This window comes from Chrysemys picta, chromosome 10, assembly GCF_011386835.1.
Source record: "Chrysemys picta bellii isolate R12L10 chromosome 10, ASM1138683v2, whole genome shotgun sequence".
In the NCBI taxonomy this organism is placed as follows: Eukaryota; Metazoa; Chordata; order Testudines; family Emydidae; genus Chrysemys; species Chrysemys picta.
This window is the reverse complement of record NC_088800.1, coordinates 17393199-17420887: the sequence shown is the minus strand read 5'-3', so window position 1 is coordinate 17420887 and position 27689 is coordinate 17393199. Positions and strand designations below refer to the sequence as shown.

At 44.9% G+C, this 27689-nt stretch overlaps 2 long non-coding RNA genes across 2 annotated transcripts in view; one reads left to right on the top strand and one right to left on the bottom strand.

The window, feature by feature from the left end:
• The window catches only part of LOC135973910 (uncharacterized), a 60685-nt gene that overhangs the window by 20720 nt on the left and 12276 nt on the right, over nt 1–27689 (top strand). The gene's annotated exons all lie outside the window — the stretch shown is intronic.
• LOC135973908 (uncharacterized) lies at nt 15086–19879 on the bottom strand. Its single transcript, XR_010590966.1, has 3 exons — nt 19598–19879; nt 16240–16326; nt 15086–15391 (listed from the first exon to the last, which is right to left on the bottom strand). It is a non-coding gene; the product is annotated as an uncharacterized LOC135973908 (long non-coding RNA).

The following is a 27689-nucleotide window of genomic DNA, read 5'->3' as shown; positions in this document are numbered from 1 at the left end:
TGTATATGTCATTAAGCCGGTGGCCAAAATGTTTATTCAATCTCTGATTGAAATACATTAGGATGACGGAGTGGTTTAGCACTTAGGGAATTAGTCTTGTATCTTCTGAAGCCTTGCTTCAGCTACATAGCTGGCTGAAGTGTTAGTGGCTTGAATTCAGTTCCCTGGTGGATTGTTAGTTGTATTACATATTTGTCTTATTATGGCCTGCGTTCAACGGAATCCTTAAAGTTCAATCCCCATAAATATAAGCTATGCTCTCGGACCACTAGAGGGTAATCGTTAGGTCAAGGCTTAAATGCACTGGCAGAAATCATTACAGCAACAAGGAATTTATGGAGTGACTGCAAGGCACTCAGCATATTAATTAATTATTACTGCATTTGATTTATAACAAGTGTCCAACTGATGCTGTGGACACTTTTACAAATATTAAAACTCAGGATACTTAAATACAATAAACAATTCCACTATGGTATGTCATCTATATGATTCTAATAAGTACCTGATAATCAGTACCATTTAAGAGAGCCCTCATGTATAGCCTATATCCCATGATCACCGCCTTTCCAATGTCTGGGGAAAGACAAGACACATTTTTGAAATGTGAGCTCACCTCACTCTGAACATTATCTGAGATTCAAGAATCCACCTTCAAAAACACGTCAGGTACCACTTTTGGGAGAGTGCTCTATATCTTTAATGTAATTGAGTTGCTAGATGACACCTTACATAATGAACATGACACCTAAGTATAGTTTATCCTTGGTCTGTCTCCCAGTCCTGGCCCTTATTTTAGCAGTCATGAATGCAGTGACTTTCCCTTAACAAGCATGCCTGGAAAGCCATTCCATATATTCATTATGCTCAGATTGGGGGAAAATAATCAAATCTCTGTTTATGCATTTTTGTAATATCCATTTGTGGCCTTGTCTCTCACCATCTGTGCAGAGCTGAAAATTAAAGCGCAGGCTGACATTATCTGTATCATTTATGAATTTTTATCTCTCACGCTCCTTTTTTTTTTTTTGCAATACATAAAATGTCTGAGATTCATAATTTTATAACTGAATCTTGAGCCTTCAGAGTTGTATGCTCTTTACCATCTAAAAGAGTTACATATTTGTAATGCTGTATTCTGCATAATTGGTGACCAGAAATGCATATTTGCGGAATGGTGGTAAATGCGCCGGGGTTAAGGTTGAAACTAGCTTCCCAAGCTAAACCTAGTTTTCAAACCTCTCTTCCACAACTTCTTCAAAAAGAAGTCAGTCCCTCTAAATGGAACATGTCACATCTCACCCCGGGTTAGAATTTTTCGGGGAAGCTCGGAAAAAAATCAGCAAATGGGTTTAAAAGATGTGGTGCTTGAAATACATTCCTGTCATTGACTTTTCAAAGTTTTCCTAATGATTATTTGGCTCACCGATCTCCCAGCTGGCTTGGGCTACAAACTCCACATATGTTCCACAGGTGAAGTGCCTTTTTAATGTTATTGGATGGAGGGAGAAGTGCAAATGTATATAATACATATAGTTGTGATCGGTGCACATACCCCATATACTACTGTAAACAGGGAAGGGAATTAACTAGATGCTTATTAGAGCAGAGATATATAAAGAGGGGGCAAGGGAAAGCTGAACAAAGGGAAGAGGAGGAGCTTGGGCTTGAATTTACCCAGTTTGTAGTAAGGCCAGAAAGTAAGGAGGAAATGGGAAAGCGCCGGTCAATACTGCTTAAAACTCTGTAAACTAATGGTTGCTTTTTTCACCCTGGCTGAAGCAAGCCATCCTTTGTTTATGGTTTTGCTCTTTTCTTGGACCATCTTGTAAAGAGTTCTGGTTCTGACTCCCTGTTTGACCAAGGTGGAGAAATGCCCTGTGTGGTGGTTGTGCATTCCTTGTGTTGACAGGACACAGTATTACTTTTATTTCTCCTTGCTTTTCCTCCTTTTCCTGTTGCCTGTAGTTAACGCTGGGGCCTTAACTCACACCGAGCTATTTTCACATGTATATGCAGCCATGTTTAAAATGTGTTTATAAACATGCTTTGCCCTTCTACTGACCCTGTGCTGCTGCAGCTTCTGGAGTGAGCTGGAGGTGGAGAAGTATGGATGGAAGCCAGGAAATTGGAGGGAGGGAATATGTGGAGAGGTGGGTGTCTTGGGGGTAGAGAGCATTGAGAAATGTGCAGTAGACCAGGAGGGACATGGACTGGTAATTGGGTGGCATAGAGCTGTGCTAACTGTCTTGGGATGGTGGGGGAGTAGGAGGAGCAGGCACATAGATGGGGGACAGGAGACTGGGTGTGGGGACAAATATAAGAGGGTGGAGCATGGAGCAAACGGGGTGGAGCATGGAGGGAACTGGGAAAAGCAGAGTCTTGAACTATGTTACACTTCAAACACTTAAAACTTTCTACATTATATATGATAGGTGTTCCAAATATTCAGTGTTGATAAAACATGTTTCTACCCCTCCAGTTCTTGTCACTTTCCACCGCCCCCATACCCCAGTCCTGGTTGTGCCCTCACTTTCATGCACATGCCTCCAATAGACTTGTCAAAGTCTTGAGGAAGGGAACCCAACCTAGATTCTTAGGATGTGTTAGAGCAGAGCACCCCTTCCTGCGGATCTTATATGCCAACCTGATTTAAACTTTTAACACTTCTTCAAAATACCTGGGAAGTTCCTAAACAAAAAACTTGGTTAAAAAGTTAAGGTTGAAACGTGTTTCAGTGAAGACCAGCTAACAGGTTTTGAAATATAAGCCCACTGCACTCTGAACAATATCTGAGATTCAGGAATCCATCTTTAAAAACATTTCAGATGCTACCTTCTGGAGAGTGCTCTATATCTCTGGCAATTGAGTTGTTAGATGACACCTTACAGAATGAACACAACACCTCTGAATAGTTTATCACAATACCATACTTCCTTTACAAAAATTCTACACCTTTTAAAAAAGCCAAACGTTAAAAATGCACAGAGAAGTTCCCAAATGACTGTTCATTCCGTTATCATATAGCCCTTCAGTGTTTTTATCCCCCAAACCATTTGCATGCCAGGAATAATCAGGGTCTCCTATAACATCCATATTCAAGCTGTATAGCTTAGAATTGTATTGTAGTTGTTGTCATCTTCTTTTTGTTTTATGGTGAGATGTCAGCTTGTTTCTCTGCTGGAAACTGACAATTGATTGCTTATTAGTTTCTTCACATGCCATGTATTGGACATTTGAAAGAAGAGGCCCACTCTTCCTGTGCCTCTCAATAGCTCAACATGAGATCTCTTTTAGCTCTACTGATTCTGGATTTATTTCTCTTTAGAAGTACTTTGGAGTATTTGTACGCTTTCACATTTCACATTATGTGCTATGTGTTGCCATAACACCCCATAAGCTAAACTTAACCTGGCTACCTCTTCGTTCCCGTTTTCAGACTCTTGCTAGCTGCATGCCTGCTATTGCATTTATCAGTTCAGCATTCTGTTTACGAGATTTTATATAACTAAAGAAGCAATGGGCTGAGTTCCACACTCCTTGAGACTTGATGAAAGTGGCACTGACAAGTAGTAGGGACTGAGCTGACAATTTCCATTGTAAACATTTCTTATTAAAACATGACGATCACAGAGGTTTGAAATCACATCAGGAATACCGTGTGCAATTCTGGTCTTCATGTTTACAGTAGATGAATTTAAACTGGAACAGGGGCAGAGAAGGGCTACTGGGTTCTCCATTCCTCTGATCATCCTACCTTATAAGAGGAGACTTAAGGAGCATGACTTGTTTAGCATTAACAAAAAGGTTGAGGGGAGATCTGATTGCCCTTTATAAATACATCAGAGGGATAAACACCAGGGAGGAAGAGGAGTTATTTAAGTTAAGGGACAATGCTGGCACATGAACAAATACATTTAGGCTTGAAATTAGACAGAGGTTTCTAACCATCAGAGGGGTGACGCTCTGGAACAGCCTTCCCAGGGGAGTAGTGGGGACAAATCACCTAACTTGTTTTAAGAATGAGATTGAGAAGTTTATGGAGGGGATGGTGTGACGAGACTGCCTACAATGGCATGTGCACCCCCTGCAACTGCTATTAGCAAATATTTCCAGTGGCTAGAGATGGGACATTAAAGGAGGAGGGCTCTGGGTTACTACAGAGAATTCTTTCCCAGGTGTCTACCTGGTGGGTCTTGCCCATATGCTCAGGGTCCAACTGATCGCCATATTTGAGGTCGGGAATGATTTTTTTCTCCAGATCAAATTGGCAGAGACCCTGATGTTGCGGGGGGGGGGAGGGTTTTGTCTTCCACTGCAGCATGGGACATGGGTCAATTGCTGGTTTTAACTAGAGTAATGGGTGGATTTTCTGTAATCTGAAGTCTTTAAATGAGGATTTGAGGACTTCAGTAACTCAGCCAGATACTATGAGCTTAGTACAGAAGTGGATGAGTGAGGTTCTGTAGCCTGTGATGTGAAGGAGGTCAGACTAGAGATTTTGATGGTCCCTTCTGGCCTTAAAGTCTATAAGGCTATAGTCTATGAAAGATGATCATTGCTTTAAATATCTAAATTTGGGAAGCTTTGTGACTTCTCTGATTATTTACTGGGGTGGTTTTTTTAAGCAAATATTTTTAAATGGATGGCTTCTTTGGTATATTGGAAGAACAGAAATCTATTCCAAAGGGCCAAGATTTTTAACTGTGAAGGAAAAACATAGCTACAGAAGCCCTTGTAGCTACTCTTCAGATCTTTTTGTTTGACAGGTTCAGCATTGTTTCACCATTCACTTTATTGGCACTTAGAATTGTCATAACGTTTTTTAAGATCTTGTCAGGGCTAGTCTGTGGAGTTGAGATACAATAACAAAATAACCAGGACACGATTTGAATGTCAGAATGATACTGATATGCAAGCTCTGCTACCATGGGAAAAGGAAAGCAAAGATGAACAAGCTACACACAAACCAAAACAGCCCCGGAGGCTCTGCTTCTGCTCCTTGTCTGATTGCACTGGGAGTTTCCTTGTCTTCCAGTAACAAGTCCACACCTGTTCTTTCTCCCTGATTCCCACAAAACACCTGCCATGCCTCTCCCAATGACTCCTGTCTCTGCTAGGGAACTTCAGAAAACCATTCCTATGAAGGCTACCACTGGCTCAGGCGCACTGATCTTAGCACTGGTGGCGGGCCCTACTGCGGACAAGCCTTCAGCATCTCCTGACATGTTTACCACTACATTAACTAAACTTGCTCGGCTCCCCCAGAAGCTATATAGCCCCAATGTCATTTTCTTAAACCAATAGAACTGACCGGTGGATTCTGGAGTGAGTACAGGAATGGGATGGCTGAAATTATTCTTATTTAGTGACTTGGTCTGGGTTTTACAGCACAGTGAAGAGCAATTCCTGACTCCAAGCTGCATACACTGTCCCATGAGCCACTGTCGTGAATCGGAGACCTGGACAGGGGAAAGAAAGTAGCATGGGATTTGGAAAAGGGGGGGTATCGTGGAGGGGAGTTCACCAAAAGGCAAACATTGCATGGTTCTGCTTGCGTGGTTCTGTCTCTGTCAAAGAAATGGCTAGATATTTTTATCTCTGGGTTGGAGGAGGAAGGGGCATGAAAAGGACCAAGGAGGGTAAATGACTGAGGTCCATGTGCTTCCACATTCCTCACAAGCTATTCCACAGTCACATACGTACCCACAATTAGAACAGCCAGTTTGCCTGTCAGCCAAAGGCTCCCTGTGAACACTTACTGACAAAACTGGTCTTGGGAATGTTAAAGCTTTTTGAATCAGGATCATAATGTAAAATTTTCATTGGGGCAATTCTGGTGTTTCTGGGTTGCCTTTCAAATGTCTCTGACGCTCTTCAATCCTGTCGTGGCTATTGTTTCAATACTCCTTCCTTATTGCTGCACTGTTATTATTAAAATGGATGGGCATAATCCAACACTTTTTGGAAATCAATGGGTGTCTTTCCATTGACCTTTAGATCGGGGGGGAATATGACTGAGGTTTACTTTCTCCCTTTTTCCTCTATACGTACACTTTTCCCTTTTTAAAAGGTGAGAGTGAGGGTGTGTGGGGAAGGGTGCGAGTAAAACTAAACGACACTTTGCTGCTGTCTTAAATTTAATGTGGTGTCTCCTTTTCAAATCCTTTGTGCCTCGTGTATTGGTTACAGCTTCCTTCTCACTCCACCACTGTTGTCTTAAGCAGAGAACTGCATTTCTGTGACATTTGGCTCAGACTTTGATTGCTCATGCCTGCTCACACTGTGGTCACTGTCACTGGTTACAATTCTATGTAGCCATGAACCTGTCCTAGGGTGACCAGACAGCAAGTGTGAAAAATCGGGACTGGGGTGGGAGGGTAATCGGATCCTATATAAGAAAAAGACCCAAAAATCAGGACTGTCCCTATAAAATCGGGACATCTGGTCACCCTAACCTGTCCTGGTGCCATTCTTGTCACAGAAATGTAGGGGGGGAAAGTGTGTGTCTTACAATGGATTAGATGAGACCCTTCCATGTCCTCTGGGTCCGTCCCCCCCTGCAATTTGGGCAAGTAGGGTGAGGGAGCTAATGTGACATGATAATCCTTTCATTGTGTGATTTCATAGTATCCATATAAAAAACTGGTGGCACTTGAAAGTTGCTTGAGCAGATGTTAGGCACTGCTGCTCTGTTCACCCATCAGTCATGTTCTAAATTCCCTTATCTCGCTCTCTGTCCCAGGATGCTCAGAGGCGACATTATCATCTCTGTGTTGTGCAAGCAAGCAAGCTGTGACATCCCTATTTTCAATTTTCGGCTGTTTCTACCAGTTCCGGTCAGGCTGGCTTACTCTCAGGAACTAACCCTACACATTCCTAGCAGGAAGCCAGTATCCTCTCTAGTGACACCAGTTAGGCCATTGTTTTCTTATATCCTCTTCCCTTTGTGTTTACAATTTCTCTCCTCTTACCTACCAATGAGCACATTTCCAGTGGCTCAGGGTTTTCAGCAGCACCCAACAGTCTGGCGCACCTTACCTTGACCTCTGGAGTCTGCAAAACTGACCTGGAAACACTCTCATGAGAGTCCTGATTCCTCCTCCTCTTGGCTGGGCTGAAATGCTGCGAGAACAGACAGATTTCCTTGCAGCATTGTGGCACTTTTTCATCCAGATCCAGCCAAAACCAAAAAGTGCAAAAATTATAGGAGGAAAAAAATGAATTGTATGTTTTTGAAACTCAAACCCTATCTGAATTTTGCAAAAAAGGTTTGGGGTCACTTACTTCATCTGAACTGGTTTATCCTCCCCACTAATAATCCCAGCGTTTATTGCAGAGCTTTGTGGTTTCCTTTTTCCTGTCCCTGTGTGCATCTTGTCTGGTTGGCACAAAGCCTCAGGCTCTGCTCCCTTCCCCTACCTGCCCCCTCAACCTCTGCATCCCCAACCACTGGATACGTCAAAAATCAAATCTTAATCCTTCAGACACTTGACTTCTTAGAGCTCTGCAGCTGCTCAGGGATGCCCTTTTCAGACTTCTGTGCTGAACCTTCCTTGCTTGCATTCATGTTGGACTGTGGCTTTTTGGCTGTGCTGAACTATTTAGAGAGCTGCTGACAACCCATGGAAAACTCAGCAAAACATTCCATTTAGAGACCATTCTGCTTTGGTGTCATTTTCTGTACCCTGCTCCTTATTATTAGGAAGACTTGCTGAAAACAGGATCTTTGTTTTTGAGCTCATCTGACCCTGCTGTTTGTATTCCTCACTTGCAGCGCTGATGTGTAGGTCTGGACACACCATCATAGTAGAGCCAGCTTGAACATAGTTTTTCTCCAACTTCTGGAGAGGACCTCTGACCTATAAGGCTCAGGATTGGTTCCACTGGTTCCTTACTAGGCCTCAGGCTTCCTCTTTACAATCCACACAGTCGCCTGCTTCCAGCTGTCATTTACCCTCTCACCTGTTCTCCAGACAATTGATCCTCCCCTTCCAAGTTCAGCTCCTTCTCAGTTTGATGGCTGGCTGGTCTACGTGCCGGCCTCTCGCTCCCCCATTCACCTACCTGGAAAGATACAGTGTTGGGTCCCTGGTATTTCCAGATCCGGATATTTCTAATGTAATCTGGAGCTTGGTATTATTAGTACCTATAAAGTACTGAGCCTTAGCTAGCTATACCCCCATCTGCACTGGGAACCATAATGTAGTGAGACCTCACAGTAGCTCAGAGGAGACAGAGCAGGATTCTGATCTGCACAGAGGTGGGGGGGGGAGGGGCTGAAAGCCTATCCTGCAAGCTGAGGGTATCATGTCACAGGCCTGGAAGAGAGAGAAATGGGAAACTCCACAGGCTTCTCTCCAAGATTGAATAAGCATCCAAGTTGAACCAAACCTGTGAAGCTTTAGAAGCTTGTTGGCCCATCTGTAATTATGATCTGTCTGTCACCTCTCAGCTGGTTGCTTTAGTCACGATTATATCACAAATGACCTCAGGCAACAGGAGCACAAGAACACTTCAGCCAACATGCTTTCATGCAAATATTTCACAAAGGGCAGAGTATGTAATCTGCAAATGAGCAGCAGAATTCCCTGTGGACAGAATACTTTTAAATGTTTCCTTGACACCTCTGCAGGTCCTTTTAAGGCCCAAGTTCAGGATCCCAGCACACATCCTAAAATGTGAGATAGAGGATGTCCTCCATTCAGGACCCCAACTTATGTGTCGCAAGGAGTAGATGGCCCAGGAGAGCCACATAGTTCTAGATCGTCTGATCCCATCACTTTCAACTCCTTCCTTTGACATACCTAGAATGTCTTTGGGTGGGATTTTCAAAAGTGCTCAGTGTTGGCCTGACTCTGTTCCCATGGAAGTCAATGTGAGTTTTACCAGTGAACAGTTAGGCCAATGATGAGCACTTTTGAAAATTCTATCCCTTGTGTTTAGGAATTATCTAGATTTTGCAGCTAGCTGGGGATGGAAAGCTGTACCATATCACTTCTCCCTTAGGCTTATCACCTTAATATAAGACATATGCAATGTCTTTTTTTGCTTCAATTCTGCACTGACATAAGAAGCTTCTTGAAGGAGATGAAGCCTTAGTTAAAAGTCACACTTTTGATTATTTTAATTGTGGTAAGCTCCTTAGCTTTGAAAGCTTTTTTGGTGTTTTAAATAACAAACTTGCTCACCGGGTGGCTTTTGCTAAACTCTCCTATTATTCCTAATTACCACACCCAGTCTCTCTCCTAGCTAGTCCTACAATAGGATCATTCTCTTGCATTCTGCAAGTCTTGTTGTTAAAGTTTCCTAAATGCCTCTTTCATTTAGCCCAGCATTAAAAACTACATCAGTTTTTCTTCGAAAAATCCCCCTCCTCATATTCGTCTCACTTTCTTTTTACATACAGTACTGCTGCCTCACAAACCCGATCCCAGTCCCTCCCTGCAGGAGTCCCCATAACTCTCATGGCTGCATCTCACTACAACAGACTCTTCAGTGTTGTTGACGAGTCTGTGTTCTCTTGAAGATTAAGACGCTGGCACAAACTAGAAAACAATTTCCCTATTACTCAATAGCCAGCCCAACTAACTTCCTAATATTGCAATGGAAAATTTGACTCCCAGAGGCCAGCGATACCTAAGCATGTTACAAGAAGCATTATGCAAGACTAAATGAACTTATTTTCCTCGGACTATTCTGCATGATTCATTTAATACTTTAATCATCTTTTTAAACATTTACTCTTCAAAGAGCCAGAAGTAGCCTAAAAGAGTCCCTATCTGAGGGCTGCTCACTAGCTGTGAAATCTGGTTCCCAGGAGACAGATTTTCATGTTGCAAATCATAGCCACATCAGCATTAATTGGCATGCTAGTGGATAGAATCATTCAGAAACCCAAGACTTGAATGCATGCAGGGCCGGCTCCAGGCACCAGCCCAGCAAGCAGGTGCTTGGGGCGGCCAAGGGGAAGGGGCGGCACGTCAGGCTCTTTGGTGGCAATCCGCAGCGGGTCCCTTGGTCCCTCTCGGAGGGAAGGACCTGCCGCTGAAGTGCCGCGGAAGAAGAAAGCGGCGCGGTGGAGCTGCTGCCGATCGCGATCGAGCTGCCGCCGATCGCAATCATGGTGGTTGTTGTTTTTCCCCGCCGCTTGGGGCGGCAAAAACCCTGGAGCCGGCCCTGAATGCATGCTCTTGTCTATTTACATTGTAAGTGCTTCAGGGCAGGGATTCTCTCATACTATGTGCACATACAATGCTTAGCACAATGGGGCCTCAAAATTGGTTGGAGCCTCCAGGTCAGTGGTACTCAGACTCAGGCTCGTGAGGCACAAGCGGCTCTTTGCAGCATATGATACTAAGACATTGTGTGATTTTCTTATTAACCAATCAGGATGCTTTTACTATGTTACTAACCAATGGTAGTGGATAAAATAATAATACTTGGTCAATCATTTTGCTGAGAGAATAATATATATAATTATTTATTATTATATAAACTACATATTTCCAGTCATTCTGTTTAAGTAGGAATATACAGAACTATAGTAAATGAAACAGTGACTTCACACTACTGTGGCTCTTTGGGGTGATGTTGATCACTAATTTGGCTCCTGAAACCCTGAGGTCTGAGTATCACTGCTCTAGGTGTTACTGTAATACTAATAATAATAGAATTGAATAGAGCTGGATACCGAACTACTTTTGCACTTCTAGATGTGATACCAGAACAAGAGTGAGGTGTAACAGGCAGCTCTTACTGCTCAGATTGCAGCTGCTAGGTGGATATAACGAAGATTTTATTCTCCAGGGTTATCCGTCTGTCCCCATTATTAAGTACAATAAATTCACTTTAAAAATGTATTTTGATCTTTAAATAGTGGGATCGTTATTTTTAAATATCAAGCTTTATGCCTGCAATGAGTGTTCTGATTTGCTGCTGACTTTTAGTAGAGAGTGGTACAAACAGTAGTGCTGTTAAGTGTTATGTTCATACTAAACTCAGGATCAGACTTAAAACCACTAGTTGAGCCAGATCTATTCACAGGAAATGAAGTTCGTCTCTTGTTCGAGAGACTAAAGAATAAAAAAACCTGGTGTTTGAGCAGGACACACAGGAGAAACCAGATTATAGAGACACCAGGCTCCAGCTTTATAAACTTTAATGTTAAGGGAGTGGGGACTAACTCTGTCTCCCCAAACTGCCAGCCGTTACTTGGGTCCAGTGAAGGGGAGAAGGGCCTCATGCCATACCAGTGGGGAATGAAGGTTGTCTCTTTTACCCAAACTCTGGCAATTAATGATTCAGCACATTGCTAAATCCAACCAGTCTCTCCTTGCAGGGAGTGATGATGGGGACCTGGGTCTACAAAGACTTAAGGCTTGCTCTTCCTTACAGGCAAACAGGGTCCAGCGGACCCTCTGGGCCCCCTGCTCAGGCTTACCCCAGGAGCTGCCCAGGAAGCCTCTTGCCAACACTACTTGACATTTATTGCCCCCAAGCCGATTTTTAAGATGCTCTCTCTTATCTTTACTATCCTCATCTATCGGGCCTCTAGGATGCTGTGTTGAAGGTGACACCTTGTTAATCTTTCCTGGAAGGAAAAATTCCTTCCTGGCCCCATAAGATGTTGGGGTTACATTCACAGCAAACTTGCAAACCTTGCTGTGATACCCACACCACCCATCAGATGAGGCAGCCTTCAGTAGCAAGAATGGCTGCTATGTGCCCAGGAATGTTAAAATACAAAGGGGGCGTGGTGGTTTGCTGCAATTAATCAGTTCCCTCATCCCCCCTGATTTGGCCAATGGGTGGCTAGGGGAGGTGGAGTTCAGCTCTTGCCTATGTCTGATCCTCATGTGCACTCGAGGCAGGGGCTTAGGGAAGGGAGAGGGCACTGGTGCCAGAAGTTCTTCTTTGAGAGATGTCCCTGTGGGTGCTCCACTCCAGGTGTTGGTGCGTCCCTGCGCCTTCACTCGGAGATTTTTCGTAGCAGTACTCGTACTGGCCACACATGCGCAGAGGCTGCCCCCCGCAGTGAGTCTAGGATAATAGTGTGCATGCGTGGCCAATCTCCTCAGTTCCTTCTCTACCGTCCCCGGCCTGAGACGGAGCTCAGCAGACTCGTTAGGAAATCCCTCACTTTGTTACAATTACCTGTTCTAGTAGTTTGTTTGTTGTCAGTTCTTGTTAGTGTAGCTCATTAGTTCTTTTATGTGTTTACAAAAAAAAAAAAATTCTCTCAGCCGCAGCCGCTTCTACCGTGCCTGGCTCCACAGGCTTTAAGCACTGCGCTACGTGTAAGGATGCTATTCCACTCTCTGATGGCCACTCTCATTGTATAAAGTGCTTGGAGGGAAATACACATTCCCCAAAAATGTGCCCACTGTACCAAACTCAGTTCCAGGGCACGAAAGGACAGGGAGCTTAAACTGAAACTGCTCCTCCTGCAGAAGTCTGTCGGGTCAGTTTCAGACCCAGGCGCCAACTCCAGCTCTACTGCTCGCCACAGCCCCCCTGCTTCAAAAAAACTGAAGAAAGCTACAAAAAAGGGGCAGCCCTCTCCAGCAAAGAAGTTGGTGAGGCACAAAAGTGCCTCAGGCAGGTCAACTAGGGTTACCATATTTCAACAAGCAAAAAAGAGGACGGGAGGAGCCCTGCCCTAGCCCCGCCCCTGCCCCTCCCACTTCCCGCCCCCCCAGAACCCCCAACCCTCCCCCCGTTCCTTGTCCCCTGACTGCCCCCTCCTGGGACCCCTGCCCCTAACTGCCCCCCAGGACTCCACCCCCTATCTAAGCCTCCCTGCCTCTTGTCCCCTGACTGCCCCAACCCTTATCCACACCCCCACCCCCAGACAGACCCCTGGGACTCCCACGCCCCATCCAACCACTCCCCACCCCCTGACAGCCCCCCCAGAACTCCCAACCCATCTAAACCCCTCTGCTCCCTGTCCCCTGACTGCTCCGATCCCTCTCCCCACTCCTGCCCCCTGACAGCTCCCCCCCAGAACTCCCAGCCCCCCACCCCACCCCGCTCCTTGTCCCCTGACTGCCCCCTCCTGGGACCCCTGCTCCTAACTGCCCTCCAGAACCCCACCCCCTACCTAAGACTCCCTGTTCCTTGTCCCCTAACTGCCCCCTCCTAAGACCCCCCCCAACTGCCCCCCAGGACCCTACCCCCTACCTGTACCCTGACTGCCCAAAACTTTCTCCACTCCCCCCAAAAAGCCCCCCCCCCCCGTTTCTTGACTGCCCCCTCCAGAACCTCCCTGCCCCTTCTCCTGCCCCCTGGCCCCCTTACCCTGCTGCTCAGAACAGGGTGTTGGGCTCTGTGCGAGCCGAGCCGGACACGTGGCTGCGCTCCCCAGCACAACAAAACCCGGTCCCTGGCCCTGCACAGTGCTGCCGGAGCTGGGCTGCAGGGGAGAGCTGCCCTTGTATCAGCACAAAGTGCTCTCGCTCCCGTTTTGCTACGCTGCATGGCAGAAACCGCTCCCAGTTGCAAAAGGGGAGGGCTGCACTTTGTGCTGATACACTTGCTCAGAATGCAGGGCGGAGCTCCTCTACAGCTGCTCCGGAGTCCAGCCCGGGACTTTCCTGCAGCCCTCCCAGCCGCTCGCTCTGCTCTGCCGGGGGAGGGGGGAAATCCCGGACATTTTGAGTGCTTTACAAATTCCCCCCGGACGCTATTTTTAACACAAAAAGGAGGACATGTCCGGGTAAATCCGGACGAATGGTAACCCTAAGGTCAACAGTTTCCCTGCCTGTGTTTCCTCGCCTCAGCACTTTTGAAGAGCCGGGCTCCTCAGGCACCACACAAAAGCCGCCTCAGGCTGCGGCGGCGGCGCGAAGCTCCGGTGCTGAGGCTTCGGGCTTTCAGTTGCCTGCCTCGTTTATGGCACCGTTCGGCACCGAGACGGACGCGGTGCCGACATTTCCCGCCCTGCCTGACCCTCTGCGGGCTGATGTTGCCCCCCCGGCACCTACCACAGCACCAGCAACCGCGGCACAGGCTGACGGGGAGATCAAAGGCAAAACCCCTGCTCAGAGGAATGTTCCCTCACGGCAACCTCCTCCTCCACAGTTTTCACCTCACCCAGGAGCCTCACCTTTTCAATTTACTCAGACAGCAGATCTATTGGTCTCACCTATTCTGCAGTCTCCCCTGATAAATGCCTGTTTTTCTCCAATGCTTGACTCAGGATCAGAACAACCTTCCTCCAGTGAGGAGGAAACTGATCCACAGGCAGTTTTTTCTCCTTATCAAGATTCCCAGACCCCGATCAACAGGGGTTACAAAAAAACTACCTCAGCCTGTTCTCAGGATCCTGCCCCATGGGGAGTGAACCCTTGGATGGCACCACCTATGCCCTACCCACCACCATGGCAATGTTGGGCACCATGGGCATCATACCCCCGAGAACACATGCGCTACGGCACTTCGACCAGGCGCAACACCGGTTTAGCACCGCCACGTGACGGACCTGCCAGTGACATAAGATACCAGGCAGCACCGTCACACTCCCAGGAGCAACTGAGTCCTGCTTCTATTCCAGCAGAGCCTGACATAACGCCTGAGGAAGCCTTACTTCCCCTTCCTCCAACCCCGTCGGATGACTATGCAAAATTCCAAGACCTCTTTAAAAGAGCTGCCGGTGACTTGAAAATTAACTTGGAAGAAGTCACTGAACAACAGCATGAACTAACAGACATTTTGCAGCCCTCTTCTTCCTCTAGAGTGGCATTACCAATCAACATAGCCCTTTTAGAACCCACTAAATCCATCTGGCAGAATCCAGCCACTAGCCTACCTACCTGTAAACAAGCGGACAGGAAGTACTTCATTCCTTCAAAGGGCTCTGAATTCCTTTTTACCCATTCGGCGCCAAACTCATTGGTAGTGGATGCAGCAAACCAGAGGGCCAAACAGTACGCCCACTCCACCCCAACCAACAAGGACAGTAAACGCCTGGACCTCTTCGGCCATAAAGTATATGCATCCTTGACGCTACAATTTCGCATAGCTAATTATACTGCAGTCCTTGCAAAATATGACCACAAAAACTATAATAAATTCATGGATTTTATTGATCACATCCCAGAGCAGAAGAAACAACAATTCACAGCTCTGGTTTCCGAGGGACAAACCATATAACGCACCGCTCTCCAAGCGGCCCTCGATGTAGCTAACACTGCAGCAAGGTCGACCGCCACAGCAGTGGTCATGTGACGGGGTTCATGGCTCTCTTCCTCCTTCTTCCTTCGAGAGGTCCAGAGCACCATTGAAGATCTTCCCTTCGACGGGGAAAAACTTTTTGCCTCTACCACAAACGACATGCTTCATTCGATGAAGGACGCAAGAGCAACCCTCCGGTCCCTAGGCCTCCAGCCACCTGCGACCAGAAGATGACAATATAGATATCAACCTTATCACCGCCCACGCTACCCCGCATTTACACAACACTCCTATAGACCACAGGAACAACAACAGCAACAACAATGCCAAAGACCAAGATTCCAGCGTCGTCGTCCTAACACTACAGGGGCGCTGCAACCCCCTCCAACTAATAGGCAGATTTGAAGCATTGGTCGAGGGTTTAGAAAACAGCATTCCCACTTCAGCCGGCACACCTATCTTTGGACACCGCCTACGACCATTCTCTCATCAATGGCAGAAAATTACATCCGACAAATGGGTCATAGAGGTAGTTACAATTGGATATGCCATCCCCTTCCTCTCCCTCCCACCCACCCACCCACCCACCCACTGTCCCCGTCCCTCTTCAGGGACCCATCTCACGAGCGACTACTCTTCCAAGAAGTGCAGCATCTCCTTCAACTGGGAGCAGTAGAAACTGTGCCAGAACGACACAAAGGGAAGGGTTTTTACTCCCATTATTTCTTAACAGAGAAGAAAAATGGGGGATGGCGACCAATCCTCGACCTCAGGCGGCTCAACAAATTTGTCAAAAAGCAAAAGTTCAAGATGGTCACTCTCACCACTATAATCCCAGCGCTGGAGCAGGGCGACTGGTTTTCAGCCCTCGACCTACAGGACGCCTATTTTCATGTGACTATACACCCGTCCCACAGACGATTCCTACGCTTTACTCTCGGCTCCACACATTTCCAATACAGGGTTCTCCCTTTAGGACTGTCCACGGCCCCCTGTGTTTTTTCCAAGATCCTAGCCGTAGTTACAGCCTACCTCAGAAAACAAGGGGTCGTAATATTTCCTTACCTAGACGATTGCCTCCTCAAAGCTTCAACGTTCGACGAAGCTCTCCGATCCATACGACTTACCATCGATTGTTTCCTATCTTTAGGCCTGCAAGTAAACAAAAACAAATCCACATTATACCCCACCCAACATCTGGAGTTCATAGGGGCATACCTTGACTCCCGGACGGGGTTGGCATCTCTCCCACCAGCCCACTTCAATTCTATAAGTCAACTGGCCACAAGGATTCGCAACAGTCCCCAGGTGACTGTCCGGGACTGCCTACAAATACTAGGTCACATGGCCTCGTGCACCTCCGTCGTCCAAAATGCACGTCTATACATGAGGTGCTTCCAAGCGTGGTTGGCCACGGTGTACAGACCGAATGTGCACCCTCTAAACAAGACTCTCTCCATACCTGTCCGAGTCAAAGATTCTCTACAGTGGTGGACAATTCACTCCAACCTCTGCTCTATAATCCCCTTTCTTCAGCAGGCTCCATCCCTCATACTGACGACCGATGCATCTCTGACAGGATGGGGTGCACACATGTCTCACCACACAGCCCAAGGGCTTTGGTCTTCAACCGAGACCTCTCTCCATATAAATGTCCTAGAACTTCAAGCCATTCGCAATGCGTGCCGTCAATTCCTGCCACTGATCAAGAACCAACACGTACGCATAATGACAGACAATATTGCATGCATGTTCTACGTGAACAGGCAGGGGGGAGCTCGATCCCAGTCTCTGTGCACAGAGGCTATGAAACTCTGGAACTGGTGCATTGCGAACAACATCCGGGTATCAGCGGCCTATCTTCCTGGAGTGATGAATACCACAGCGGACGAACTAAGCAGACGTTTCCCGTGGGATCACGAATGGGAATTAAACGAGCACACCATTCACAACATATTCCGCATTTGGGGCTACCCAGCAATAGACCTCTTTGCAACTGCAAAAAACAAGAAATGTCCCAATTTTTGCTCCAGAGCAGGGCTAGGCAAACATTCCCTGGGAGACGCATTCATGATCCCATGGCACCAAAACGTACTCTATGCGTTTCCCCTGATACCGGTTCTGAACAGGGTCCTGATAAAAATACGAACAGATGGAGCCAAGGTGATCCTAATTACTCCATCATGGCCCAGACAGCCCTGGTTTCCGTTTCTCACCAAAATGTCAATTCGACCACCAATCCCCTTGCCTCTCATTCCGAACCTCCTATCACAACAACACGGCCGTTTTCTCCACCCCAACCTATCCATGCTCCACCTCAAAGCATGGTTCCTACATGGTTCTCCCAAAACGAACTAGATTGCTCTGAACAAGTTCAAAGAGTGCTCCTACATAGCAGAACACAATCTACTCACACCACCTATCTATGTAAGTGGAAACGATTCACACACTGGTGTTCAACTAAACAACTTAGTCCCACGTCAGCATCTCTTCCGCTCATACTTGCCTACCTATTGGACCTTAAGCAATCCGGCCTTTCTTCCAGTTCCATCAGGGTCCATTTAGCTGCTATTACAACTTTTCATGACAAAATTGATGATACTTCTGTATTTGCTCATCCTATCACCAAGCGCTTCCTCAAGGGACTCCAAACCCTATACCCAGACATAAAACCACCCACCACCCCGTGGGACCTTCATCTAGTTCTCTCTTGCCTAACCCAACAACCATTTGAACCCCTAGCCACGTGTTCCCTTTTACACCTTTCGATGAAAACAGCATTTTTAGTGGCAATTACCTCCGCCAGGCGGGCAGGAGAAATAGCAGCTCTTATGGCAGACCCACCATATACAATATTTTTCAAAGACAAGGTTACCCTCAGGTTACACCCCAATTTTCTTCCTAAGGTACACTCGTCATTCCACATTAATGAGCCGATACACTTACCAACCTTTTTCCCGAAGCCACATGCGAACTCGTTTGAAGCCTCAATGCATACACTAGACGTACGCAGGGCCTTGTCCTTCTATTTGGATAGAACCAAATCTTTTAGAAATTCTTCCAGACTTTTTGTCTCCATCGCGGAGCGTTCCAAAGGTATGCCTATTTCTACCCAGAGACTTTCGAACTGGATTTCTCAGTGCATCCGGCTGTGCTATCAGATGAAGAAAGTTACACCTCCAGACGGCATCAGAACACACTCCACTAGATCTGTGGCTGCCTCTGTAGCATTCTTACGCAAAGTTCCCCTGGCTGATATCTGTAAAGCAGCCACCTGGTCCTCTGAGCATACATTTGTTAAACACTATGCCCTTACTCAAGGCCCGCTATCTGATATACGTTTGGGCAGGGCTGTACTATCAAGGGCGTTCCTATCAGATCCGAAGTCCCTACCTCCTTAAGATGCACGGCTTTTAAGTCACCTGGAGTGGAGCACCCACAGGGACATCTCTCTCGAAGAAGAGGAGGTTACTCACCCTGTGCAGTAACTGACGTTCTTGGAGATGAGTGTCCCTGTGGGTGCTCCACTACCCACCCTCCTCCCCTCTACTTCAGAGTTGGGGTAGCCTCCGTTGTAGAGAAGGAACTGAGGAGATTGGCCACGCATGCGCACTATTATCCTAGACTCACTGCCAGGGGGCAGCCTCTGCGCATGCGTGGCCAGTACGAGTACTGCTACGAAAAATCTCCGAGTGAAGGCGCAGGGACGTACCAACACCTGGAGTGGAGCATCCACAGGGACACTCATCTCCAAGAACATCAGTTACTGCACAGGGTGAGTAACCTCTTCTTATGTGCCCTGCACCCTCAACCAGGTCAATCAAACACCCCCACCACTGAGAAAGACAGGGCATTGTCAGGAGGAAGCGCTAACAAGAATTGGTTTGTAAGCAGGCGTTCTACTTCAACCATTGCTGCGAAGGAGTTAAAATGGGCAGGCAGGGGGAATCACTTTATGCTACTCTGCCAGTCACATGGCTCCACCAGAAAAGCTGGTCTAGCCAGCAACAAGTATCTGAAAAGAGAATGGTTATGTGCAGAAAAGAGATACTCCACTGAGGCAGTGGTTAAATGACACTTTACCCTGGCTTTACACAGGTCTTATCTAGATGAGGGAAGGAGGTCATGTTTGAAAACACGCTAGCTAACATGATTTAATGCCATTTTCAACATGACTTTGTCCCTAGTATTAATACATTTTAGCACTTCTCAAAATGTGTCATCTGGTCATGGCTGCCCCTAAGCTCCTTTCTCTCGGCTCCAGTTATGATCATGACCTGCCAAAGCTTTTTGAGAGGTGTTAAAATATGTCTACACTAGGCAAAGTCATGTTTTAAAGTGTTCTCACTAACACATTTTCAAACATGACCTACTCTCCTAGTCTAGCCAAGGCCACAGTGGAAATGAAGCCTAAAGATGGTACCTTTTACTACCGAATGACTGTTTGACATTCTTCCTCTGTGTGGGAGTTGTACTCTAGCCCACATGCAGACACTTCTGTAGGGGCAGGAAGTAGCTCCATCTAAAAGAAAAAAGATAGGACTCATTGATACACATCTAAATAAACATTTCCTTTGATAACCCAAACATCACTGGAGCAGGTCAGTGCATCAGTCATCATTGCGCTCTACTAGTCTAGTGCTGTAGGTGAAAAGCTTTTAAAATTCATGCAACTTCTAATTTGCCTTGGGCCGGACCGCCTTCAATTACTCTCACTCCTGAGTTTCCCTTTGGATGTGCTATGGTTAACCCATTCTCTCCATTTTTGCAGGTGGCAACTGTGCCAATGATTTTGTACACCTGCTATGAACAGATCAGTTTACACCAGAGCAATTCTCTAGCCATGGCCTCAACCACCCACTCTGTTTTTATTGCTGTTAGTGAGGCATGAAACCATTTTTTCAAAGAGGTATTCCAGTGGGATTCACCATGTTCTCTTCTGTTTTTCCTGTTTAAAATTAAACTTTTATTTTTGTTTTGTTTAACAATATAAATAGATGAAAATGTTTGCAAAAGGCCTGAGAGATGGGTACAGGGTAAAGATTATATGGTCGTACTTATGATACCTAATTATCTTTGCTGGGATCGGTGGTGGAAGCAATTTAAGGAGCAAACTGCTGATTAAAATGGCTTGCTGCATTTTTGTTACTGGTAATTAATGCTGATTAGCCAGTAGCTAGATAACAGATTAATCCATGAAAGCCGAGGTTTTTTCTTGAAGTCCTGCTGCAGCTGAAGACTCAGGAGCAGCTCAGCCCATGAGTCTGTAGTCAGTAGCGCAAGGCTTTTGGGGCTCTGCTCCCCCATACAATACACCTCCTACTTAAAGGAACAGTGCATACAAAAAATCCTCTTAAAAATGCATGCAACATGTAACCACAATGTCCTGTTTTTAATCCTCTAAATCAAACCCAAGCAATAATGGCATAAGTGACCAGGCTTAGAAAAATACTACTAATCGCAAACAATGACCAACTTGGATCCAAGTGGAACGAGTAAAATAATTTGAATTCACATGATCATGTACTGTACTCCGAGAAAGCAATGGGCAGCATGCACTGAAGAATTGTTTCTTACCTGGTTTAGTATGTTATCAAACAATTTAGATGTGTACAAATGTAATTTTTTTCTTTAAAATGCACACATGCACCAGTAGAGGGCATGCACATCTCATTAAATGGAGACACGCACCTACTAATTAATAAATCTCACAGGTAGGTGGAACTACACCTATGTCCACAACATTCCCAAACAAAGTGCTCATTCAGGAGTAGCATGGAAACAACACACACCAGCAGACTCATGTTATCTACTCTTTCTTGTAATAGGCAGGAAATTGGGGAAGGGGGGGAGGGGAGGTATAAAGCACATTTTTGGAAGTACATAATCCATAATCAAAATGATTATCTTTCATGTTCATGCGTAGTCAGATTGTGGCAATGATTAGAGTTGACTAGACAGTTATTGTACTTCTAGTTTTCCCATCAGACTGTATCTGCTAGTTCTGTTGATCACTAAAATCTCATCCTAGGCAAGTGGCTTGCATTACAGATCAGACCCATAATAAACGGGAGGAAATGAAGGAGGGAGAGTCAGCAGTTTTTATAAGATGTTAGCACAGCGTTATTGGGAAAAGGGAGGCTATTTGCATTTGATAAACTAAATCAAAGATAAACTATACAGTAGAATCTCCTGTTTTATTGTGTCCAATACACTTGCAGTACATTTCATAATCTTCATAAAGGAGAAAATGAATTGGAGAAATAGGCTGCTTTATGATAATATCCCATATGTTATCAAATTCATGCAGGCAGAATCACACTAATGAAGAGAAACGATCATTTATGTAGGGCTTGCAGGCCTTGCTTAGGCAGATTAACAGGGGATGGGGTAGGAGGCAGCAAGCAGCAATGGCAGGCTGCCCGAGAACCAATCAATGCCGACTGGAGTCAAAGGGACGGTGAGTCTGATTCCCAACACAATAGGAATGATTGGTATCCGTCAGTAGTAGTTGATAATCCATAATTTAGGATCACAGTAAGAATGAACCCATTTTGGAAGGCCCCAAACTGAGCCGAACCAAAAGCAGCGATTCTACATGCTGTACAGGGAAGAGGTGGGTAGTTAATTTTAGCTGCTGACCTGATTCCATGCTGAATGACAAATATCTACAGCAATCCTCAAGGACCAATCAGTTGCTGCATTAGTCAAGCTTTCAGAATACTCAAGTACATTTAATTTTACACAGGGTGCTCCCTTTAGGAATGCAATTATGATTTTAGCTCTCCAAAAAGCTCTGACTGCTTCAGGTTGATTTCAATTAGTGCAAGGCTGAAACGCCTCTTCTTTAAATGTTGCTGAAATTGAGGTATATTGTATATTTAACATGGCACGGTCTGGTGTTCTGAATCATCCTGATTCTCTCAGCAGTGTTCAATATTTCTACCACTAGGAAAGCAGAGTTGGTGCAGAATTCAAATGACTGAAGTCATCTTCCACCTGCAGCTATAAAGCCAAGATCAGGAAATGAAGTGACTGCACACACATTTTCTCTCTTACTGAAGGATCTGTATTATCAGTCTGATGCGTCTGTGGGGAGAATAACTTGGCAAAAGTGCACTTTGGCTGATTTTATAAAACACATTCTCTTTTCGGGAGAAAGGATGGTTTTGTGATTAGGGCCTTGGAATAGGAGAGAGGATCTGGGTTCAGTTCCCAGCTCTGCTACAGTCTTCCTGTGTGACCTTAGCTCTGATTCAACAAAGCTCTTGAGCATACACATCAGCCCCATTTTAACTTCAAGCACGTGCTTCGGTACTTTGCTGGATCAGGGCCTTAATCATGCGCTGCTTCAGTTTCTCATCTGTAAAATGTGGGTAATAATATTTCCTTTCTCTAATCCTTTGGCTTTTTCATCTGTTTTGATTGTAAATTTTTTGAGGCAGAAAGTCTCTCCTGATGTATTTGTTCCATGCCAGCACCATCAAGCCCTAATCTCAGTTGAAGCCTTTACCTGCTACTGTAATACAAATAATAAATCATCACCATGAGCTTAAATTGCAGCAAGGGAGATTTACATTAGACGTTCGAAAAAACTTCCTAACTATAAGGACAGTTAAGCATTGGAACAAATTACATAGGGAGTTTGTGGTATCTCCATCATTGGAGGAGGTGTTTAAGAACAGGTTCGACAAACACCTGTCAGGGATGATCTAGATAATACATAGTCCTGCCTCAGTGCAGGGAACTGAACTAGATGACCTATTGGGGTCCCTGCCCATCCTACATTTCTATGATTATCTTTGTCAAGTGGAGGCTGGAGTGCATCTTAAACCAAGGGTCTGTGTTGAAGCTACACACATGCAAAACATGTGATCATCCATGGTACCCTTCAGTGCTCTGGTCAAAGCACTAGAGATTGGAGTAGTGGCAATAAAGTTAATTTTCCTTTTCTGTAGAGGAAGTTGGTAGAATGTGTGTGTGTGTGTGTGAGAGAGAGAGGCTCCAATTGGGGAAAGATGGGAATAAGGGAGGGGAGGAGTGAACAAACTGGTGCTCCCAGCTTCTGGCTAGCACTGGACGCAGTGGTCAGTCTGAGGGTTAGCCACTCAGAAGAGAAAATCCATAGAACAATAGGGCTCTAATTAAGGCTGCTGTCAGACAGGGACTAAACATCAAATTGTCCTGTATCAGCCAGGGTTTAAATTTAAAAAGGGTAGAGCGTCCTCCAGTTCTAAATGGCATGTGGTAGCACATCCGCTCACACTTGGCTTTGTTGCTGGCGGATGCAGGAGGTATTTGAATATAGGACTTTGGCTTGGGCTCATCTCTCCATGATCATATTGATTGATTTAAAAGGTCATTGTTGGAAGATCATTTTGCATTGTCACTGCTCTGCTTCCCCCTCTAGACAGAAATGGCTGGATCCAAATGCCATGCTGTGCGGAGGGGATTTGTGTTTTCTATCACAGGCATCTGTCTGAAGGCTCATCTGCACGTTTGTATTGGCTTTTTATTTTCAGTTGTTTCTGAATCCGTCCAGTGATTAGTTTGTTGACAGATGGCTTTTCTCTTGAAAAAGATACAGTGACTAGACTTTCTGCATGTCCCAGAAGGGTCTTGGCACTTGGCCTCAGGACAGTGAAAAACACCCTGGCATTTTCTGCCTTCACTGAATCAGTCTTTCATTTGTGTATTTTATGGATTTCTCACAGAGAGAAGAGAGACAAAAATGTTAGTGTGATCCTACTTGGAAAAGTTACTATGTAAAAATGGAACCTTCTTACTCAGCAGCCCTGCTGCTCCTGTGTGTTCAGTCATATTTGCTTGCTTTAGTGAGTAAAATATTTTTACTGCTGTTTACAACTGACATAGCAGAGAAAGAGAGATTCCATGTGCATCAGAAAGTTTACTGAATTCTAATCACTTACACCTGTGCAAACTATTGGAAGCAGTGAGGTTGTACAACGGACACTGAGAGAATGATGTGAAGATAACAGAGTTACACACGTGTAGATTAGGGCCTGCAGAACTTTTAACTGGTGCGATGTGCAATAAGGAAATAACTTCACTGGACACTTGGATCCTAGGCTGAGTTTGCAGGGCTGGCAACGAGGAAAAAAAAACCTTTGCTATGTAAATTGAGCACACTTGAAATGGAATCCTTGAAACACAATAAATGAGATGCTATTCTTTTCCCTTTCCAGAAAGAGAGTTCATCTAAAGATCACAATAATTTAAAGGTGCTGTTAATTACTCCCTACTGAAGAAAACTTTCCAAGAAGAGCATCCACTCTTGATGGAGTTTTTGAATGGAATCATGTCCTATTTCAAGCAATGTTATAGCCGCAATAAGGCTCATCTGAATAATTCCTTAACACAACTGTAGACTGACATAGCGAGGCACAAGGAATAAATTCCCATTTCCCCCCCCCCCCCCCCACTGATAGCAATTTTTCACAAACCCACACTGCACCCTTTTTTCACCAAATTCTTTAGCTTTTCAGCCTGTGAATGGATTGCTTTGTACTTCAGCTTCTAAGCTGACTCATAGGCCCATTCCGGCTTTCATGAATTGGAAACCCAATTAAAATACTATTTGTAATGCACATATTGAAGAGAGAGCAGAGCGTCTGCTACTGAGTGTCATCCATTGGCATAGCACATCTGAAGACCACTGTATAGCTAGTCAAATATTTGCCAGAAGGAATATCTTCGTATAACGTAAGAGCTGGGTGGATAATGAAAGAAATAATTTTGCAAATATTTCATTTTTAAAAATCATACATTAATATACCATTGGGAGTTATTCAGTCAGCTCTTAAAATTGGGTGAGTAGTGGTAATAAAAAGATTAAGATAAAATGCTAAAATCTTTGGATAAATTGTTTAGAGCTGGTAGAATAATAACAGTCAAATTATATGGTTGCTTTTTCATCAGGATTTCATATCTGGAAATCAACTTTTGAAATTGGTGGTCCGATTTTTAATACCGTTTGTCTTATTACATTTAATTAATCCTTGCTTATTTGTGTGTGAGCACAGGGATATAGAGTATATGTTCTTGTATATGTGCTTCAGATGTAAATTTTTAGGTGACTAGGTGATGCTGTGAATTAATGTCAGATTGAAATCTGGTTTAGTTCCTAGCCTGCAACCATAAAACCATCACATAAGGCGGTTTGATTGGCAGTCTCTGCTCATTAATGGGTCGGTAGAGAGTATTGTGGGTCAGAACTGCTGCCATCTGGAAAGCTGAACTTAGATGAAGGGATAGAGCTTGCAGAGTGTTTGCTCAAGATGTGTTTCAGTGTGGAAAAGAAGCTCTCACCTCAAATGTTGTTAGGCTTTTGAGGAGCCACTACTGTGTCACAACATCCCCTTGGAATCTGGGAGCTAGTGTGGGTGCCCAAGGGACAGAGGATGCAAGGTCAAAGTTGGATGGTGCAGATGGTGAAAACTGTGTCAAAGGGCTTTGGCATCCACATGTAGCCCCTTACCCTACAGTACCCCCTGGCAGCAGCGAGAGAGTCTGTCAGTTGCTTTACCACCAGTAGTTCTTTAGCAGTAGAAATACTCATGTGATCTGACCTTGTGCAGGTCAGAGGACACAGGTAGATGCAGTGCTTCTTGGAACAGCAATAAATTGAGCAGCAAATAACAGTGTTCCATCCACCACACGCAGAGTGGAATGTGCTGCCTAGAATGATTGTTCCCATGTGCTGGCCCCCTCCCGGGGCCATTTCCTATTTCAGATGTAGCTGCATAGTTAGTGGAGAAAAAATGCTGTGCCTACAAGTGTGCTGGAACAGAGGAGAGTATAAAGCCCACTATGTCTGACCCTGAACGCTGTTGCCAACTTTCTGTTGTTAAGCACAGTAATTCACCACAACCCAAAAATGGCTTTAAATTGTAAATTATATGTTCCACTGATCCATTCATGAAAGAGGCTACCTTACATGTGAAATAGCTTCAAAATAAACTATTATTATTCTGTGCAGTGTTGTAGCTGTGTTGGTCCCAGGATCTTAGAGTGACAAGGTGGATGAGGTCATATCTTGTTGAAACCAATTTTTGTGCTTATACAGAGTTCTAAGAGCTCAGTCTCTCTTGCCAACAGAAGTTGGTCCAATAAGAGATATTACTTTGCCTGCCCTGTCTCTATACTATTTTTCTGTAAGTTTCCATATAAAATAGACTCCATTAAAAATATATCTATTTTGTTACAATATGTGGAAGCCACATGCACAGGAATACCTTTATATACAAAAATAATAATGTAAAAATAAAGCTTGCTCTTTAGGTCATATCAATGTTAATGCACTTTTGTGTGTGTGTGTGTGTGTGTATCTGGGTATCCATCTATATAAATAATTTATATTAATAATTGCCAGTAGGTGGTGGTGTGTATTTTTCAGAGATGTTTTTAAGTCAGTAATGCCAAATGTTTAAAGTTTGAGGTGATTTATAACGATTCTGTGATCTTTAATGTATGATCTCAAAAACATCCTGGCTTTGAATTCAGTCCCCGATCTCATGCAAGTTAGCAGTTCTGTTTCACAAGCATCACTTTGAGAGGCATATTTTGATTTGCTTTTTGAAGCTTGTGGACAAACCTAACTGGAAACATTTTAAACAGTTCCAACTAGCATGAGCCCTGAGGTTTCAAATACATACGTTCATTAGAATGATTGGATTTGCTCTCTAGCCAGACAATGGCTTTATTTTGGGGTGGCCAATGTTCGATAAATAAATGCATTGTTTTAATGATTTATAAACTTAGAATTGTTCTGTCTCACAGAAGCAGTGCTGAGAGTTGTAGCAACTGCTCTCAGGAAATGGGACAATACAGCTACTGGAAATCCGATTTTGTGTGTGTGTGTGTGTGTGTGTGTGTGTGTGTGTGTGTGTGTGTGTGTGAGAGAGAGAGAGAGAGATCGTGCTCTGTAGTGGAAGAAAAGAAGTGAGCATCTGTTGTAAACCAGGCCCTTGTGGTCAAATCCGTCACTCCCTCACCCCCAGCGCTGTTGCTCACTGAAAGCAACATCTATAAAGTTGTTGCTGTTTCCCCATCTCATCAGACAGAAACAGTCATACATTTTTTCTTCTCCCTGTGAGAGGTTGCAGGGTCTCCTATGAACATGTTTCTCTTTTCCCTCTGATTGGACCCCCCACCCTTCCCTGACTAACATCAAAACAACTGTTCCAGCTCAGTTAGTCTCCATTACTGCTTTAGTTGTGCCTTTGTTGGTTGTTGCTAGATGTTTTTTTTTTTTTTGGTGGGGGAGGGGAGAAGGGTATTCTTTTTGTGGTATAGTCTGTGTTCCCTGAAGCAAGAGGACAGGCATGACTACCAATAGGTTTGATGCGTATTTATGGAGGAACCCATTACTGCTAACGACACTTTTTAGTTGGGGTGCATAGGAGCAATCTCTCATTTGGGGCTCCCCTGATCCATGGCTTGAGTTCACTCTGATTCATTTGGGGCCACCCCTCTTCTTTTTTGTTCCTGCTTCT